At 38.8% G+C, this 16,402-nt stretch overlaps 1 protein-coding gene across 1 annotated transcript in view; it reads left to right on the forward strand.

Moving 5' to 3' along the window:
* Positions 1-1,466: 1,466 nt before the first annotated feature.
* Positions 1,467-16,402, forward strand: part of sertad2b (SERTA domain containing 2b) — a 30,706-nt gene continuing 15,770 nt past the window's right edge. Inside the window, exon 1 of the mRNA XM_062994853.1 lies at positions 1,467-1,719. The gene's annotated coding sequence lies outside the window, so the exon portion shown is untranslated. The remainder of the gene's footprint in view (positions 1,720-16,402) is intronic.

Below are 16,402 nucleotides of genomic sequence, written 5' to 3' on the forward strand. Positions count from 1 at the left end.
TTTTTATCAGAACCACATTTGTCAGAACCACTGTTGTACTTTTTACGTGGGCTTTTGCCAGCATACCAGCACTAAGTCTTCTTAATGCCTGATGTGACTGGAGAATTCAGAGCAAGAAATGTGAGAGCAGCCTGGTTGGTGGTAAAGTTCCAGTAGCATCTATCAAACTCCAGCTACTCCAGGCTTGTGGCTGAACATGATATTTCTTCCCTCTGGCAGTATTTCTAAACATTTTGCTGCCATTAAATATGGGTTTCCAAATCTTTGGGACATTGTCTGACTTATAAAGATGTTTGTATGATTATATTTGTGTATTCTAATTTTTTTTACTTTTTGTGATGTCCTCGGCTGTCTGAGTAAATACAACGCAGCAGCCACGGTAAAATTTTTGAAAGCTCAGTTAAATGTGTGAAAAAGAGCCTAATCCCAATTTAACCATGTCTTTATATGACTGTTTAATGTGATTGCTGGTCTAGGCCAAGAATCACATTAATTAATATATATAATCACAATATATGCAATATTCTGCAGTTGCAATATGCCGCAATCACAATATATGCATAATTCAAATGTGCATAAAATGCCCCTCAATATACTAATCTAAATATATAATAATGTACAAATTATAAAGAAAGACATTCCCCTCATTAGCTTGGTGAAATGTTAGGATCTGTCATTGTTCCCATCAGTTGATTATAGGGCAGTAATGTTTTAGAATTTAGGATACCCCCTTCCCCGGTAGACCCCTCACCCCCCAAAAAATAAGTCAGTTCATGGCTGCAATATTCTTAATTAAATTCCTAAATGTAAATTTTTCTCCCAAGTTTATCTAAAAGAATCAGGCACGGTGGCTGAGTGGGTAGCACTGTCGCCTCACAGCAAGAAGGTCCTGGGTTCGATCCCCAGGTGGGGTGGTCCGGGTCCTTTCTGTGCGGAGTTTGCATGTTCTCCCTGTGTCTGCGTGGGTTTCCTCCCACAGTCCAAAGACATGCATGTCCATGACTGTGTTCGATATAACCTTGTGAACTGATGCATCTTGTGTAATGAGTAACTACCTTTCCTGTCATGAATGTAACCAAAGTCTTAATAAACAAACAAACAAAATCTAAAAGAATCGATATAATGAACCGACTCTTTAGTGAATCAATGGTGAGCCAGGCGCTGAACCATTATCATTTAAACGAAACCTTAAAGAGACTTGTAGAATCTATACTGGCCCCAAACCTTACTCAGACACTTTAAGTTCCCATTTCATTTGTCACCAGCCCTACCCAAGTAGCGCGGGCGTGTTTTGGGAGGGTCAGGTGGAAACCCACGGCTCACGCAGGCTGTGCTGGATAGGGTCGGCGTGCGTGTGTGTGTGTGTAAGTGAGTGTGTGTGTGTAAGTGAGTGTGTGTGTGTGTGTGTGTGAGAGCAGCAGTCTCACTCTACGTCACACCTCTTCGACAGCTACTGTGGTGGTGAGCGCTCAGCTCTGCTCTGCTCTGAGCTCCGCTCCGCTCGGCTATCCTACAACTGGTGCCTCCGATACATTTCCTCCCGCTGCTTTTCCTACTCGTGCCGGTCATTCGTTCGACTCCAACATTTTATTTGTTCCACCGACGGTTCATTACGGAGTTTGGTGTGTGAGCGTGGGTCCGGTTGAAGTAGCGCTGTCGACATTTGATCGATCTTCTTTCCTCATGCTTGATTTTAAAGCGCCTCTCGAGCTGACCGTGGTGAGTAGTTGAGAACAGCTGAAACACCGCACTGTGTGGAACTGTGTGTGTGTGTGTGTGTGTGTGTGTGTGTGGACCTGTGGTTGTACAAACTGCTTTATTAACAGCGTTGCTTACACACTGATATTGTTCGGGTTTACACTGGCTGTGAGTGTGTCAGGGTGATAAAGAGACAGTAATGTCATGGATTGTGGTATTGTTGTCTGGTTCGTGTCTCTCTGTCGGTAAAGTTCGGGCGAAAAGCAAAAACGCGACTTTTCTTCTCACATTACTGACTGTGTGAAATACAGTAACCAAGTGTAACTATTACCTTTATATTTGTACGTTAGGTTACGAGCTTTGGAAGTTCACTAGTCGTACTCGTGTGACGTTTTTTTGTTGTACATTTTCACTTTTATAGCTTGCTATGGCACATTTAAATGACACCATATTAAAGGTTGTATTAAATAGTATAGTAGATTGGTTTACTCTGTACATAGTAAGTAACGTGGGGTAAATAGGGTCTGTGGTTAACTTGTGGACTGTTAGTAGTTTAATATATTCATTAGAAATGCTGTTGAGGTCGCTTTTTCACCAAACACACTCATTTCTAACCCATTCACTGTCCCTTACTACTGAAACAGTTCATGTGTCTGTTTTTAGTGTTGGTCAAGCCACTTAAAAGTGTAGTTAGCTAAACTGCTAATTACTTTTCAAAAATATTCATAATATAAAACAAGTACTATTACAATAATATTATTAATAAGACCTTTTATTACATTAAATGATTTGGACAGTTGGGCTTTGAGGATTACTTACACCTGTAAGGGATGTTTACCTATCTCTGCAAATGTTCTTTTATTCATTATGATTTTTTCCTGGGGTTTCTAAAATGCTACATCAAAAATACAAATGCAGCAACTTTGGTTATTAATGCTGTGATGTAAAGTTCCTATAATGTCATTTAACTTTGGAACATGGAACAGTAGTCTCCTGCCAAGGTTGGGAAAAAACCTCAAACCGTCACCCTATGCTAAAACGGAAATTTGTCCAGATGGTCAGATGTAATCCAAGAGCTACAAATAAACTGGTTTGCCATGAATTAGATGCCACTGAAACATGGATGACATGCTGCTGTGCACAAATTATGCTCTTGTTCCTCTTTGTCCATGTGACTATCAAGACATTTAGCTAAGCTTTAATGTGTCAGTTTTGAAGTAGGGACTTCTTTCTTGCATTTCAGTCATCTCTAACTTAAGCCCATGGCAATGGAAAGCTTGCTTGATTGTACAGCGGCTTTGTTAAGTGGCTATATGTGTGTTATTAACACAATTTACAGCATATTAACGCAATGATTTAGGTTTGTAAGTTACATTTGTTTGGAAAGGGAAGGCTATGTATTTCAGCCATTCAGTCACAGCAATTGATTGGCCATGTCCAGGATGTATACATGCCTTGCGCCCAATGATTCTGTATGAAACTAGACCCATTGTGACTTTGATCCAGTGTGACTTTTCACCTTTGATGAAAATAATCAAATCGTGTCATAATCTAAATCGTCTTAATATGAATTCAAACCAAAGAGTTTAAATTATTAACTTAAAGAAACAAAATGTATTGCTAAAATAATAAAGAATTTAGTTGCTTTTTTATTTCTCTTTTAATTTTCTTTTTCAAGTTCTTGCAGCGTACTTTGAGTCCATCAGGTGAGGCGTCTACTGAATTGAATATTATCATTTCTGACCAGGTGTATGGAGCCCTAATATAATTACACTTAATACATAGATTTGTTGTTAAAGTTAAGTATTAATTATGTAAGTTGTGATACTTGTTGTGTATTGCAGTATGCTATTGATTTCATATCACCCAGTCCTAACGTAAATGTTGGGACAGTGTACTAGGCTAATGCTATAGCAGCTGTACTAAATATGAGTGGCATTTGGCAAGTAATGAAAGTGAAAATAGCCAGTGGTTCACTACTACTCAAAAGTCTACATTCAAAATAGTTTTAGAAAACACTCATAAGAGTTGAGCTTTTAATCGTAGTTTTTTATTATTTGTGACAAAATTGATACAGATACAGAATAATTTTACCTGCCTTTGCTATTAGGTGGTGAGGACCTAGTCACAGTGGTGCTAGGTGTAATGGGATGAACCCAACTGCAGTAGGCTTAACCTGTAAAACACTGTGCCTGAAAAGTGATAAAACTGAATAAACGAGAAGTAATAAACTGGCAAAGACTGGCAATCGCATTCTTGTAGCAGAAACACTGCACTCCAACTGAAGCAGCCTCAGAGAAGAAACCAAAAATTAATTGGGTGCAGCTCTGCCAACTACTCAATCCAACAGTGAATTACAATCCAAACTCTTACCAGAGAACCAGACAGGGAAATCCAACAAACTGGTGGTGGCAAAAAATGGCAGAAACTCTACATAGGAATCCTGCCACAGTTTACCTGCTGAGCCCCCGGACACTATAACAAAAAACACAAGCAAAGAGCTCGGTGGGAGAAGCTGAACAGGTGGACAAATCCAACCAAATGACAGACATGTCAGACATACAGACAGACAAGCACTGACAAAAAAACCAAACAGGGACTCAGAGCTTTGAACTGAGTCTCAAGTATGCTTTTAAAATACAGGGGACTGAAACAAATAGTCCATATTAGCGATACCTACGTGGTAACAATGTTACAATCAAAACTTGGAAGTAGCTGCTGCTACTGGTGCTAAATAATCAAATCCATAGTGCATGACAGCAGTATTATCAGTGATCTCAGTCCTTTCTGCATTTTGACGTCCTGCTGTTAAGTTTGGATGCCACAGCATTTTTCAGATCATGATGTTTTTAACTCACAGTCTGAGTCTCTGTAAACAGCGCAGCAAAGTGTGGATTGTAAATTCAACACAGTGTGAGAAATCTCACAGCCTCTGGGTTATTTTAAATGCAAATACCCTTGATTGGCCAATCTACTGTTTAACAATAAGTGTATATATATTTATACAATACATACTAGAAATGCATGCCAGTTATGAAGATAAAACTAGCAGTAATGTAACATGTAGCCATTTAAGTACTGTGTTTAAGAGATGCAAGGAGTAGAACATACAGTTTAATACAGTGCATGATCAGGGCTGCAGTGTAAAGGTGCGGGTGAGCAAACAGTTAATAAAAAATCTGAATTTAAGAATGAGGACTGATTCACAGAATGCACATAATAACTGGAAAAGTTGTGGTGTAATATACAGAACTCACTGTTTCAGGCTGTACACGGAGCAAAAAGCCTGCCTTAGCCAGCAAACTGCAGGGCTGTGTCTCAATTCGCACAAAAAATCTATTCTCAAAATAGTAGCCTATTTTGTGGTGGTTTGTTAGTTTATTAAGATTTTAACGTCATGTTTTACACTTAGGTTACATTCATGACAGAAACGGTAGTTACTCATTACACACAAGGTTCATCAGTTCACACAAGGTTATATCGAACACAGTCATGAACAATTTGGTGTCTCCAATTCACCTCACTTGCATGTCTTTGGACTGTGGGAGGTAACCGGAGCACCCGGAGTAAACCCACGCAGACACGAGCAGAACATACAAACTCCACACAGAAAGGATCCGGACTGCCCCACCTGGGGATCGAACCCAGGACCTTCTTGCTGTGGGGCAACAGTGCTACCCACTTAGCCACCGTGCCGCCCGCCTTGACATTGGTCAAAATAATAATTAGTATCTAGGATGGTATTAGGAACACAGGAGCTCTCACCATGGGTCTGGTGCCACCCAGAAACACAAACTCGATCTAGAATAATTTCTTTTGGTTGCTCATCTGATTAATTTAATTAAATGACATGTTAATTAATGTTATTTTCACTAACTGCTTAAATTAATCAATGTCATGATGAGTCATGATTTGTATTTGAGGCAGTTTAGAACTGCCAAGCTACCATCTGCATGGATTTAAAGGTAAAGTGAAACAAGAAAATCCACACTGTCAGAGAAAGAACACACAAAACTTACAAAACAGTGACCGGAGCTGAGGACTGAGCCCAGGTCTTGCAGTCAAACCACTGAAACCCAATATAATTAAAACTATCAAATTTATTATCGGTGACAAAATGTTAGTATCAGTCGAGCCATTCAAATAAACCTTTTACAGTATTTATTTTTGTTAAATCGCCGAAAAATACATTAAACACAAGTGAAAGACAGATGTGATGTTTCTATTACCTGATGTTCCATAACAACTAGATCCTGCCTCCTAAAATAGATGAAATATCTGCAATACTTCTGTACATTAGTAATATGTAATAGAACAATGGTATAGAAGTAACCTGGGTTCAGATCTTGCCTCTGGTTACTGTCATGTGGAGTTTGGCATGCTTAAAATGTGTTCTTACTAGGGCTGTCGAAGTTAACGCGATAATAACGCATTAACGCAATCTCAATTTAACGCGATTAAAAAAAATAGTGCCGTTAACACAAATTCTATTTGGCCCTGCGAGTCATCCGTAGTTCATGTTGAGACTTGCCAGCGTTTTTCATTTGCGGTTTGTTAACATAATGTAACCGAGCGTGTAGTGATGCACTCGCTTAATAAAGAAATAAATACACGCTATATTCACAAGTTGTCGGGAGCAGAACACTTTTATTAACTTATTCTGTTACCGTACCGGACAGCTGGAGTTATCGCGTTAGCCAAGCATGCTAGTCCATGAACTATGAAAGCCCCAAAGGGTCAAAACACACTCACTTCGTGTAGAAACGTCCATCAAATGTCACGATACAACCACAGAAAAGTCTGTTACAATAACTACGCCTTATCCCACCTAAAGCACCGCTGATCTACAATATTTGGAGAAATTCTAACCTACAATCTGACATTTATACAAAGTCAAGGGTCTCTGCTGGATAGTATTACTGCCTAGTATGTGAGTGAATTACAGTTTTCTCTTGTCCCAGCAGTTTTTAACATAAGTACATTTAGCATAAAATGTGTTCACCATTTTAATTGTAACATTTCACTTAAAAATCCTTGTTTTCTTCTTTTTTTTTTAAAAATGCGATTAATCGCGATGAACTATATGAAATTCTGAGATTAATCGCGATAAAAATTTTTAATCGTTTGACAGCCCTAGTTCTTACCAATTTTTTTTGCACCTTCCAAAAACATGCAGGTGACTGATTGAATATACGTTTCCTCAGTATTAAATGACTAATTAGTGTTAGTGTGTGGTGCTTTGATGGATCGGTGCCCTGTCTAGGGTGTGTATTTGTCTTGTGCTCACAGTTGCCAGGTAGGTTCTGGACCCTCTGTGATCCTGATCAGGATGACATGGTGAATAAATGAAGGCAGGTAATATAAGGAATCACTGGTGTGATAAATTCATGTAAGGTTTTTCTAAGAACTTTAGTAAAGCAAAGTATGACTGCACTTTGACGCACCTTTGAACCTTTTGTAAGGGTGTCCAAAGGGTACTTACATTCATGCATGCTTTTTCTCTAACTTGCTTTCACACACACACACACACACATACACACAGTGTAAATTTTGTAGGGATCAAGGTCCAGTTAGATCTGCTTGCGAATATTCATTTACGCCAGCAGATTACGCCAGTTGGCTTTTCATCTTTGCCATTTTTCCAGTTTCTTATTAATGATTGCTGTACATATGATAGTAATTTATACTCTAGAAGACTTTTGCACTCTATGTATTAATAGATCTATAATGTATTGTATTTCATCATTTGTAGTTTTGATAGTTCTGTGCATTGTGTTTGTGTGTGTGTGTGTGTGTGTGTGTGTGTTGGGCACAGTAGTAAATCCCAAGCAGGCATGATTTTGCTAACTGGCAATCTGACTGGCATGCAGCAAGGTCATTTAAGTTAATGCAGAAGAAGTGGGCAGCTTTCACATCTCAAGTTACTGGACTGGCTTTTTTACAGTGAAATATGCAGCATTCCTGAACCAAACACTTCCACGTACTGTTAGTCCATTGTGTCAGTATAAGTGCTCTTTTTGTGCTGCTCATAGGCCCTCAAATCATTATTCAGCAAGCTCCTGTTAAACACTCTGAGATCAACATTGTAAATGCAGAAAGAAAAGTTCCAGAGTTTTAAGCCTTACTGTTGCATTTTACAAGCCTTACATCTAGAAAAGATGGGACAGCATGTGTAACACGAATTAAAACAAAAATCAGAAATCTGTAAATCCTTTGGCTTTAGTGAAATGCAAACAGCACAAAGAATTGAATTGAATGTATAGAAATAGGTATTGAGTCATAATTTAAATATAAAGATTATTATTTCATTCATTCTGGTCAGGGTTGCAAAGGGACTGGAATCCTTGGGCACCAAGCATCAACACAACCTGGACATGGCATCAGTCCATTGCATGGCATTCCCCCATCAACCCCTCAGACTTGGCCAGTCATGTCTGTGAAGGTGCCCGACCAGCCAATAGCACTACTGACATTCGAACCTGAATCAGTGCTGTGCAGGGCTGCTGTAACAGAACCTTTATTATTATTAATATCATTATTATAATAATTATTAAGTGCTGTCAATTTGATTTCTGGCAGCCATATGGAAAATGTTTCTCCAGAATATCTAAAGTGTTACAGATATTTGTATACAATGTAATATGAGATAACTCAAATAATTTAACAATCAGTTTACTTGTTTAAAAAATGAAGCACCACATTCTGCCTTCAATACGCATGTGTTTTAGGAAAATCCATGCTTATTTCAACATGACAACGCCAAGCCACATTCAGCCCGCGTCTCCAGACCTGTCTTCTGCTGGAAATGTGTGGCTGGTTATGAAGCACAATATAAGACAATGACGGCTCTGTATGGTTGTGCAGCCAAACCCGTGTATAATGAAGGAATGGTAAAATTTTGCTTGTAAGATCAGATCAAAAGATATCTTTATTTCTGAAATGAGTATTAAGTGTTTTTAAAGGTCATATTACTTAGTGGTAAACAGGGTCTTGTCTCAACTGTTGTTGAAACATGTTGCAGGGATCAGTTTTGGAATGAGTGTAATTCAACGTCCAATATCAAAAATCCATATAATAAAAAAAACTTCCAGACATACTCACTCACATACTTTTTTTGGCAATTGAGGTTTTATCTTAATTTGCTTTGGGTTATTATTTTATTAAAACAACTGTTAAGTTTTTATTCATCCATTTATTCATTCATGGTCTGTTTTTATCACTGCTTTATCCTGGTCAGGGTTGCAGTGGGTCTGATTCATTGGGTGGAGGGCAGTAATCACCCAGGACAGGTCGCCAGTCCATTACAGGGCAGACACACACACAAACACACATGCTCACACTTGGGTCAATTTTTGTATCTCCAGTTAACCTGACTGCATGTCTTTGCACTTTGGGAGAAAACTGGAGCACCCAGAGGAAACCCACACAAACTCCACACTGATTCAAGCCCAGGCCCTTCTTGCTGTGAGGCGGCATCATCACCCACTGGTGCATCACCACTGTCCCGCCGGTTTAGTCATTAGTTGTTCTTTAAACATTTGCTAGATAAAGCTAGAGAAAACTAAATTCATAACATAACACAACGTAACACAATCACAACTTAAACATGCTAGAAAAATAGAGTCTCTGACTCTAATCTCAATAATTAGTGTAGTAGCAAATCGGGAGTGCCATGATTTTAGTGAAAAGGCTATGGAATATAGAGATTACACTGCTTGATACTGACACAGTAATGCCATTGTTTAAGGCTTTTACCTCTATGATATTTCTGAGGTACAATAATGCATTTTATTTAAAGATCTAGGATTACACAGCCTTCACTATTATCAAATAGCTTAATGTGACTTTAAACTGTAAATACTTTGAAAAAGTGAGAAATCTGCAGCCAGTATCTTAATTGTCTTTACAATACACATTTCTTAGCTTAATTAAAAAGCCACTTAGGCCACAGTTTAAATAAACGTTTAAATTGTATTTATAGTCGACCATTTCTTTTTCCATTTTATACACACAAAAGTGGAACTATGCACACAATTTTGAAACTTATGTATTAACAACATGGCTTCAAACTGCTAAACGGTTAGCACAATTCCATTTGTTCTTACTAAAATATCATTCTAAATCATAGTTGCAAATCTAAATACAAAATTTGCATAATTTATGACACTTTGATCACCTAGAAACACCAGCCTTCAAAATGCAACACACTTATTACCAGTTGCACACAAATGGAAAACGATAGACCTTATTCATTCTCAGCCAGTGTTGAAGACACGACACACCTGCCGTTCTGTTCCACGACTGCTTTACCAACAGCCCACATTTTGAAGTGCTGCACCTTCCACCCGACTCCCCATTTCTAAATCCAGTAGAGGAATTCTCTTCAGCATAGTGGTGGAAAGTGTACGAATACAGACCCATGGGCGTGTGGCTCTACTCCAGGCAGTGTAGGAAGCATGTGATGACATCTATGCAGATGAATGCCAGGTATGGATCCGCCATGCCAGGCATTTTTTCCCTTGCTGATTGGCCAGGGAGAACATCTCAGTCGATATGTAGAGTCCTCTGGCCTGATCAGGATCAGACGTGGGATGCAGTGTGATCTGTTTTGTTGCATTTTGCATTTTTTTTTTATTTCAGCTGAACATTTTATATCTGAGCACTGATTTTTGTAGTGCTTTTCATTGTGAACAGACTTTTGTTACACACCATGTAAAGTAGGAAACATTTGTGTTGTATGTACACGAGGTACAGTAAATGCTATTTTGGGACAGAAAACCCTACACCTCACCCAAATGAGAAACTTATTTCCACACACTTGTATGTATTTGATTATGTAACATGGCCTCATGAAGCCAAAACATACATGAACACTTTTGTTGGAAGTGTTTTGAATTAAACACATTCATGTTTCTTTGATGCTCTGTAAGAGATAATCATATAATAGCTGTGTGTATTGTTTTGGTGGTAGAAATCAGTTTTAAGAAGAGGGAACAAAGTTTTAAGTGCAACAGATGTGTTGTGTTTTGCCAAAGTAATGAATTCGTTCAGTTTGTGTTTAGAGGTTTGAGAAATTGAGCCATTTTTTTTCTGAAAATGTGTGTAAAACGTTGGGGGTGGGGTGGGGGTGGATTGTAAGTAAGTTTTCATTGCCAGCAGTTTGGCTGTAATTTTCTGAACTTGGTTGTAGGCCTGTATCTTACACCCCCACACTGCATCAAGCCTTTGGCCCCACTCGTCAAACCGGTTTGAAAAGCGTTCCTCTGTCTGCCAGCATTTAACTCTGAGTTGAAAACTAAATTTCAGGGAATTTAAACTCAGTTAAGTTTAAACTACTTGCAGTTAAAGTGCATTCATTGGCTTTAGACAGAACTTTTTTAAATAAATAATCTTTGAAGATCTTTTCATTCATGCTTCTAATCTTGTGTCTAAGTTTTTTTGCATTTGGAATCATGAAACATTTTGTTTGCTCCTAAAGAAAATACTGACTGGGGTTGCGATATATGGGCCATAATAACCAGCTAGGCTTGAAAAGTTAATGTGGATTAATGTAGATTACACATTTTGGTCTAGATTTAGTTGACTAATAGTCTAGCAAGTTTACAGCAAATTTTTGTCAAAATGTTGCATAATTTTAGCTAATGAAAAATGGCAATTATAGTATTTTGTTATGCTAACAGAGCGGTACGGTGGCTAGCACTGTTGCCTCACTAGCAAGAAGCTCCTGGGCTTGATTCCCTTTCTGTGTGGAGTTTACATGTTCTTCCCGTGTCTGCATGGGTTTCCTCCGGGTGCTCCGGTTTCCTCCAACAAGTCCAAAGACGTGCAGTCAGGTTAATTAGAGACGTGCAGTCAGGTTAATTAGAGATGCTAAAATTGCCCTATGAGTGTGTGTGTTTGTGTTTGCCCTGTGATGGACTAGTAACCTGTCCAGGGTGTTTACTACCTTTCACTCAGTGAAGCGTACCCACAACAATCCTGAATAGTATAAAGCGGTGGTAAAACAGCATGTTTCTTTGCATCCCAGTGATGTTTAGTGGGGTAAAGTCAGGCCTCTGTGCGGGCTGCTGCACACAAAATGGGCAAATTATGTCTTCCTGGACCCCAGTTTGTGCACTGGTGCACAGTCATGACGAACGGGTAGGGGCCTTCCCCAAACTACTGCCACTATGTTAGACAGGTCATTAGCATATCTAGCAGCATGCATGTAACCAGGGCAGCCCCACGGACCACAAAATCAAAAGCTAACGTGAGAGCAATTAAAACTGTGTGTGTGTATGTGTGTGTGTGTTCATACTCCCTGTACACTTTATTAAGTAAACCCATCTGAAAGAACCTGCTTTTCTAAGGAAATTGAGATGCTGGACTTGATTTGGTCCAGTTTGGAACTTCTGGACAGGGAATGTTCTAGATCTTGGAATCCTTCATATACCTTTTGCTTTTGTGGCAGATTTTTAGTTTTCACAATGGTTGCAACACACCTTGAACTCTTGAATATCTGGGTGTTTATGCAGCAGTATATAACTCAATATATATGTTATTACTATACAATAAAATAGTATAAAACCAAAAGCTAAAATATATAATGTTAAAACAAACAAACAAAAATTTTTCTATGTGCATCCCAGTAAATGTAGATCTTTTTAAATCTTGAAAATGAAAGTAAAATATAACAGCTTAGTAGTTTTATTACATTATAATCAGTAATAATCTTCTTAAGTACATTAAAATGTAGGGTTGTTAAAGCAGATGATTATAGTGTGATTATGTCATGATTGATACAGGCTTATTTATTATGTTTTTGTTATTATATTGTTTACTTTTGTAATCACTTTAATTCATTTGTAAAGTAAGCACATGATGACAAATGACAGTCGTACTGACAGTTTCACTTTCCATTGTTAAAAAATGCATTTATATTTTGTTATAGACAATGAGTTGAGGGAGCCACTAATTTATCATTTAAAAAATTATTAACAAATACGGTCCTACTCCTTCGGTTTCTCCTACATACCATAACCATGAATGTAGGTGGATTGGCTGCTATAAATTGCCTAGGTGTTAGGTGCCCTGTGATGGATTAGTGCCATTATTATATTATCAAATTATATCCACCGCCCTATGTAGTGCACTATGTTGGACATGACATCCTAGAACTTTTACAAAAATCGTCCTTAAAACAGCTGGTTTAAAGCCCCTGATATCCAACAGTAGCTTAGATAACTACTTATTAATCATTCAGCGACTGTTAAAAGAAATGTTTTGTACTGTTAGGAAGTACCCTAAGTAGGGCATAGGCGACAATTAGATGGGCCCACAGTCTCTTCTTAAACGGCGTTACTAATGAAGCAGAGTCAATGAACACTAACTTTTCCTTTTCTGCTCTCTGGCTATGCTGTAGTTCCTCACTGCCAAACAGGTTGTCCAGTTTCCTGCACTTTTCTGCATCTGCTTGCAGCTTTTTCTGTTTTTTATCACGGGCTTTTTCTGCACCTCCTTTACCTTTCTATCTCGCACTCATTCATAGTTTTTGTACTGGTGGTTGTGATTACGGTTTATCCTGGGGGAGGGACATTTCTGTGATTGGCCAATGGACATGCAGTGAGGATACTGCGGTGGGCCAATGGACACTTCAGGATTATTATTCAGGAATATTAAAACAGAATTTATTTTTCACTCTCAGCAGCCCACATACAGAGCGGCCCACCGGGAAAACTCCCGACCCTCTCGATGGCCAGTCCATCCCTGATCAGAAGTGAAACAAAAACAGAAAACTTGAGCAGAAAACAAGAAAAAACAACCATAAATCAAAAAAGATAATTATATCTCCAAACAGAACCACAGAAAGGAAGAAATTGGCAAGTAAATTGAACAGATTTTGAAGCAGGTCTTGAACCTAGATGGTAAACAGCTGAAACCAAAATCTCGATTGACCAAACCAGAAAGAGAGTATTATTTACCGTGAAAAAAAGAAACTGAACCCGACTGACCCAGTGACAGAAGAGGAAAAAGCTGATTGGAGTTCAGGATCAGTAAAATTAAACTTCGCAAAAACAGACCAGCGCAGCGAACCACAAGAAAAGTGAAATTAAAAAAACAATTTGGTGCAACTTAACCAACTGATTAAAATACAGATAGGTTGCAACCCCAAGAGGGGTAGCGCTGTTGCCTCACAGCATGAAGGGACAATCCGGGTCCTTTCTGTGTGAAGTTTGCATGTTCTCCCTGCATCTGCATGGGTTTCCTTGGGGAGCTCCGATTTCCTCTCACAGTCCAAAGGCATGCAAGTGAAGACACTAAATTGTCCATGACTGTGTTCGATATAACCTTGTGAACTGATGAATCTTATGTAATGAGTAACTACCGTTCCTGTCATGAATGTAACCAAAAGTGTAAAACATGACATTAAAATCCTAATAAATAAATAATCAAACAACCCATAGAGTTATTCTACAGAAAAGGGCAAAAATTGGTAAACAGATAGTAGCAAGACAAAGCTTGAGACGTGTGGGTGGAGCCGCACTCAGTTTCAGTGCTGTTTAAAACAAGCTCTGTGAATGATTTTCCTCAAATGCCAAATCTTGTTAAGAGAATATTGGCTGGTATTGTAATACTAAACAAACCCAGTTCTTATATTTTGCATGTAATCATTTTGTAATGTTGTATGTTATTATTTGTGAAAGCAGAAAATCCCAAAATTGGTAGAATTAAAGATCCAGTATACAGTTCAGCCGTACAGCATGCATAAGTACGTTACTTATGTGTGCTGTATGGCTGAACTGTAGTCGTGTGGAGAGTCGTGTGGCGTATGATATTGTAATTGCGGGCTGTTCTGCTTCTGACGTGAAGCTGCACTGCACTCCACGCTGCTGTCTACACACTGCACTTTACACACTGCTGTCTCACTGTACACATGCTTGACTGCTCCATACAGCAGCCGTGTCCTATACGTTCCTCCTGTACTCTAATGCAGCGTCAGTGTAGCACACGCTGAGAGATACCGCGTAGAAAACATCTCACTCCTGTTCAGAGAGCACAGAAGGTCACACCATGAGTCACTCCTCAACCCACCTTGTTTTACTGTGTACTGCCTGGCCTGAACGTCTTCAACAACTACTGAAAGGTTCAAGTAGTTACTGTCAGTACAGAGCTTAGTGTGTATTATAATGGCTGCATGTTTTGTTAGTACTGTTCACTGTAATACAATGAAAGATGCATAAAAATGTATTTTTCCCCTTCCTAATTTCCTTTACATTAAACACTTTAAGACTCAAAATGCAGCGTGTAAGAATGAGCGCATACAAAAACACAAAATACAGATCGCAAAGGTATGTTTGTTTATATTTTAAAAATGTTATGCAACTCCTGTATAAGAAGTAATTCCATTTTTAAGTTTAATAATGACCCTAAACCTTTGACAGCAACCACTGCACCCAAACGCTTCTGATAACTGGAGATCATGATTTTACATGGCTGTGGACGCTCATTTGTATTTGGGGAATTGCTTTATTTAAGCATGTTGGAAGGTTTTTGAACATGAACTGCCCATTTAAGGTCCTGGCACAGCACCTCAAGGTTTAATTTAGAACTTTTAATTTAGAACTGAGCGTGGACTACCAAAAACTTTTATTAAGCACCTGGGCGCCTAATCAAAGACAATTAGCTAATGTCTTCCGCATCTGCTGGGTGCAACGTCATCATTGCTGCACTTACCGTCTCTCACAAAGGTGAAAAGAAGTGGTTGGCAACTGCACACGTGTCGGGGGGCGTGTTAGATACCCTTCTCGGTCAGAGTACGGGGTCTGCAGTAAAGATGATACAGCCGGGTAATTGGATAAGACTAGATTTGGAGATATTTATTTATTTATTTATTAGGATTTCAGTGTCATTTTTACATACTTTGGTTACATTCATGACAGAACAGGTAGTTAGTGGTTACACAAGATGTATCAGTTCAAGTCTTTTTAATGTCAAAGCCATGGACAATTTTGTATCTCCAATTCATTTCATTTGCATGTCCTTGGACTGTGGGAGGAAACCAGAGCTTGCAGCGGAAACCCACGCAGACACAGGGAGAACATGCAAATGCAAAACAGAAAGGAGACTTTAAGAAAAAGTGAAATATGTATAAATATAAATAATAATAATAGTGTATTAATAAATACACTGACCCCCAGCTTCTAAACAAACTGGAATACGTAAAAAAAAGTATATATATTTACACTGTATATATTTGTGGTCTGTGGTCCATGAGTTTGCTGGATGTCATATACAGTGTATCACAAAAGTGAGTACACCCCTCACATTTCTGCAAATATTTCATTATATCTTTTCATGGGACGACACTATAGACATGAAACTTGGATATAACTTAAGAGTAGTCAGTGTACAGCTTGTATAGCAGTGTAGATTTACTGTCTTCTGAAAATAACTCAACACACAGCCATTAATGTCTAAATAGCTGGCAACATAAGTGAGTACACCCCACAGTGAACTTGTCCAAATTGTGCCCAAAGTGTCAATATTTTGTGTGACCACCATTATTATCCAGCACTGCCTTAACCCTCCTGGGCATGGAATTCACCAGAGCTGCACAGGTTGCTACTGGAATCCTCTTCCACTCCTCCATGATGACATCACGGAGCTGGTGGATGTTAGACACCTTGAACTCCTCCACCTTCCACTTGAGGATGCGCCACAGGTG

This window comes from Trichomycterus rosablanca, chromosome 5 (genome assembly GCF_030014385.1).
Source record: "Trichomycterus rosablanca isolate fTriRos1 chromosome 5, fTriRos1.hap1, whole genome shotgun sequence".
NCBI classification, from domain to species: Eukaryota; Metazoa; Chordata; class Actinopteri; order Siluriformes; family Trichomycteridae; genus Trichomycterus; species Trichomycterus rosablanca.